This window comes from Macrotis lagotis, chromosome X (assembly GCF_037893015.1).
Source record: "Macrotis lagotis isolate mMagLag1 chromosome X, bilby.v1.9.chrom.fasta, whole genome shotgun sequence".
NCBI classification, from domain to species: domain Eukaryota; kingdom Metazoa; phylum Chordata; class Mammalia; order Peramelemorphia; family Peramelidae; genus Macrotis; species Macrotis lagotis.
This window is the reverse complement of record NC_133666.1, coordinates 85320244-85325222: the sequence shown is the minus strand read 5'-3', so window position 1 is coordinate 85325222 and position 4979 is coordinate 85320244. Positions and strand designations below refer to the sequence as shown.

The window sequence follows — 4979 nt, the reverse complement described above, 5'->3', positions numbered from 1 at the left end:
ATAGGTCTATAATTTTCTTTCTCTGTTTTGACTCGTCCTGGTTCAGGTAGGTATCAGCAACATATTGGTGACATAGAAGGAATTTGGCAGAGTTCCTCCTTCACCTCATTTTCTTAATAGTTTATTTTGAAGTGGAAGCAATTTTTATGTGAATGTTTGGTAGAATTAACTTGCGAATACATTTGGCCTGGAAATTTTTTTTCTTGGGTTATTCATTGATGGTTTGCTGAATGTCGTTTTTCTGAAACAGGGTTTTTTAAGTATTTAATTTCCCCTTAACCTGGGAAATTTATATTTTGTATATACATTTCATTTAGATTATCAAATTTATTAGCATACAATTGGGGAAAATAGTTATTAATGTTTACTTTAATTTCCTCATTGTTAGTGAGTTCACTTTTTTCATTTTTGATACTACTAATTTGGTTTTCTTCTTTCTCTTTTAAAATCAAATTAACTAAATGTTCATCTGTTTTATTCCTTTTTTCATAAAATCAGCTTTTGGCTTATTGATTGATTGATTGATTTAATTATTTTGCTGTTTTTTCTGATTTATTAAAATCCACAAGATTTCTTAAATTAGAAGTTCTTTGAAACAATACTATCATTTTTTGCCAGTGGGAGAACAGAATCATCAGGTTCTCCCATTCCACGAATTTCTCCACAAATTGCATATGTTTGAAACTGGTCATTGAATCTGCTAATGACCTTGTCAAATTTGGCCATGTTCATCAGGATGGATGCATGGTCTTTGGCCCAATGATCCTGTTGTTCACAGAGCATTTCTGCAGCATGTAAAGATCTATGAACTTGCCAGTGTTGTTCTGCATGTTGGAAGCTGAGAGACCCAGTGCAAACATGAAAGTGGCGGAAGAGAAAAAGCCTGGTTTATTTATTAGTTCAATAGTTTTCTTGCTTTTGATTTTATTAATTTCATCTTTAATTTTCAGAGTTTTAGGTTGGTATTTATTTGAAATTTTTAATTTGCTCATTCTTTAACATTTTAAGTTGCATGCTCAGTTCATTGACCTCCACTGTATATTTTAATCATGTTAGCATTTTGAGATCTAATAAATCCCCTAATAACTACTTTGGCTATATCCCATAAGTTTGGATCTGTTTTCTCATAATTATCATTTGCATGGATGAAATCATTAATTGTTTCTATCATTTGTTACTTGATGCACTCATTCTTTAATATTAGGTCATTTAGTTTCAAATTAGTCTTATGTTAGTCACTCCACAGCCCTTTATTGCAGTTGACTTGTATTGCCTCATGGTCTGAAAGGGATGGATTCAATATTTCTGCCTTTCTACATTTGATGATGAAGTTTTTATACCCAAATTCATAGTTAATTTTTATGTGGATGCCATGTGCCATAGGAAAAAGGTAATATTTCTTTCTCTCCCCATTTACTTTTATCGAGAGGTCTACCATATTTAAGTTTTTCTAGCATTCTATTCACCTAATTAACTTCCTTCTTGTTTATTTTATGATTAGAGTCTTCTAATTCTGACAGGGCATCATTGAGGTCCCCAACTAGTAGAGTTTTGCTATGTCTTCCTGTAACACATTTAGCTTCTCCTCTAACAATTTGTATGCTATAGCATTTGTTACATGCATGCCTAATATTGAAATTATTTGTATTGTCTGAAACCTTTTAGGAAGATGTAGTTTCCTTCTTTCTCTCTTTTAATGAGATCTCTTTTTGCAACTATGTTGTCCGAGAAAAGGATTGCTACCACTGCTTTTTACACTTCAGTTGAAGCATAATATATTCTGCTCAAGTCATTTTTACCTTTGCTTTGTCTGTATCCCTGTGCTTCAAATGTGATCCTTGAAGGAGCATATTGTACATTTTAGTTTTTAATCAACTCTGCTATCCACTTCCATTTTATGGGGGAGCTCATTCAATTCTCATTCACTGTTATAATTACTAACTCTTTATTGACTTCTATGCTATTTCCCCTCCATTTTATTTTTCCCCATCCTTCACCTTATCCTTTCTCCCCAATGTTTTATTTCTGAATAGCACCTTCCGCATTGTGTTGCCACCTTCTATTCATCACCCTCTATTTCTTTCTCCTTTCTCTTTTCCCTTTCTTCTTTCCCTCCTTTCTATCGGTCCTTCCTTCCCTCCTCCTTCTTCCCCCTCCTAATACATTAAAAGAAAGCATAATTTCTAAATTCAGATGGGTGTGTCTGTTAATCTCTCTTTGAGCCAAATCTGACAAGAGGAAGATTCAGGTGCTTCTCACCTCCTCCTTTTGTTCCCTCTATTGCAGTCCCTCTATTGTTCAATTCAAACTTCCCCTCCTTCTCATCTCTTTACAATCCCCCCTTTTTAATTAAATATTTTTTTAAAATCATTCCATGAAAGTCATGCTCATATCTTCAGCCTAACTATATTCCCTCTAATAGGGTTACAATTCTCAAGAGTTATGAGAATCTTCCTCCCAGGTAGGGATGCACCCAGCCTAATCTTATTGAATAGCAGTCTTTTTCTTTTCCATTGCTTACCTTTTCCTGTATCTCTTGAGTATACTCTTTGAAGATCAAATTTTCTGTTCAGTTCCGGTCTTTTCATCAGGAAAATTTGAAAGTCATCTAAGTCTTTTTTTAAATTAATTTTTATTAAAGATATTATTTGAGTTTTACAATTTCCCCCCCCAATTTTACTCCCCTCCCCCCACTCCCCCACAGAAAGCAATCTGTCAGTCTTTACTTTTTTTCCATGCTGTACCTTGATCCAAATTGGGTGTGATGAGAAAGAAATCATATCCTTAAGAGATCAGACAATAAGATATCTGTGTTTTTCTAAATTGCATGGGGTAGTCCTTGAACTTAAATGGCCATTTTTTTCCTCTGAACAAGAAAGCTCAATTTGGCAGACAGTGGATACTTGGTTGTAATCCAAACTCCCTTGCTCTATGGAATATCATATTCCAGGTTCTTTGATCCCATAATGTTGAAATACCCAAGTCCTGTGTAATCCTGACTATATCTCCTTGATATTTGAATTGCATCTTTCTGTCTGCTTTTATGATTTTTATCCTTACTCTGATAATTTTGGAGTTTGTTCACAATATTCCTTGGTATTTTCATTTTGGGATCACTTTCATGAGGGGATCAATGCATTCTTTCAATGACTATCTTGCGTTCAAGTTCCAAGATGTTAGGGTAGCTCTTTTTAACTATATCAGAATATGAAGTCCAGGCCCTTTTTTAATCAAGGTTTTCAAGTAATCCTATGATTCTTTTTTTTTTAGGTTTTTGCGAGGCAAATGGGGTAAAGTGGCTTGCCCAAGGCCACACAGCTAGGTAATTATTAAGTGTCTGAGGCTAGATTTGAACCCAGGTACTCCTGACTTCAAGGTTGGTACTTTGCCCACTATGCCACCTAGCCGCCCCAATCCTTTGTTTCGTAAATTCTCTCTCTTGCATCTATTTTCTAGGTCAGTTGCTTTACCAATGAGGCATATTACATTTTCTTCTATTTTGTTTCATTTATTTTTGTTTTTGTATAACAAATTCTTGATTTCACATGAAGTCATTAGATTCCTCTGATCCCAATTTATTTTTCAGAGAGGTATTTTCTCCATTTAGCTTTTGCATCTCCTTTTCCTTTTGGTTAATTCTATTTGTAAAGGAGTTGGTAACTTTTTCCATTTTCCCAACTGTGTTTTTGAGGGACTTATTTTCTTTTTGTATTTGTATAATTGTCTTTTTAAAGTATTTGTTTTTTTTTAATTTTCTCTTACATTTCTTTTTTCCAATTTTTCCATTTGATTTTTAAAATCATTTCTGATCTCTTCTAAAAAGCCTTTCTGGATTGAAGATCAATTCATATTATCCACTGAAGATTCCATTCTTCTGTCCTCTTTTCTTTGAGTTAATATGCTCACTCTGCATACCTCAAAGTTTTCCACTCCCAGCACTTCTCAGGTTAGTCCCCTGCCTCACCATATTGCCCACATGCTGAGTCTCTTCTCTTTGTCCTGGGCATGCTTACTGTCCCTCTATGACATACTTTGCTGGAGGATGTTCTTCTCACTTTCTTTCTAGGTTTTGTCAGTTCAAGATATGTTAAGAAACTTGATTCATGTCTGTTCTGAGGGAAGGCCAGAAGAGCTTGAAACAGTATTCTCTCCAACATCTCGGCCAGTAGTCCTCTCAATCTCTTTCATTTCTTTGATAGAGATTGTTTTTTGTTTCATCAAATTTTTACTGTAATCTCATGATCAATATAATTAAGGCAGGTACATGGTATAGTGGAGCATAGCCTGGAATCATGAAGACCTGGTTTTAAACAGATCCTCAAATGAGGGAGTCACGTAATCTCTCTATCTCAGTTTCCATAACTGTAAAAATGCCTCATGGGGTTGTGATGAGGATCAAATGAGATCATCATGTTCAGTATAGTGTTGGCAACACTGGGGGTTTAATAAACACTAATCACATTGCACTCCATAATTAACCCGATCAAATTTGTCTATAGCAATTTCATTGTTCATTTGATTGATAAAAATGCCCTTTTCCATAACAAAGATAAACATATTGTTCTTTTTTCTTCCTTCTTTTTGGAAAAAGAATAATTAAATTATTGATCCAGCTGGAATTTATTATGAGGTAAGGTGTGATGTAAAGATTCTAACCTATTTTTTTTATGATTTGCAAGGCAAATGGGGTTAAGTGGCTTGCCCAAGGCCACACAGCTAGGTAATTATTAAGTGTCTGAGGCTAGACTTGAAATCAGGTACTCCTGACTCCAGGGCCAGTGTTCTATCCACTGCACCACCTAGTTGTCCACTCCAACTGATTCTTAAGCGTGCAATTAACTTCCCAATGCTTCCATTATTCATTGCTTTTTATCAACATGGGCTTATCAAATAGTATTATTTGATATACATTGGATTGTTTTTGTCTCTTTAATATGATTTTTACTTTTAAAAAAATGTTCATTTTGCAGATGAGGAAA

The 4979-nt window shown here is 34.5% G+C and overlaps 1 pseudogene; it reads right to left on the bottom strand.

Moving 5' to 3' along the window:
• Positions 1-579: 579 nt before the first annotated feature.
• On the bottom strand, positions 580-830 carry LOC141502780 (small ribosomal subunit protein eS21-like; annotated as a pseudogene).
• Positions 831-4979: the final 4149 nt, after the last annotated feature.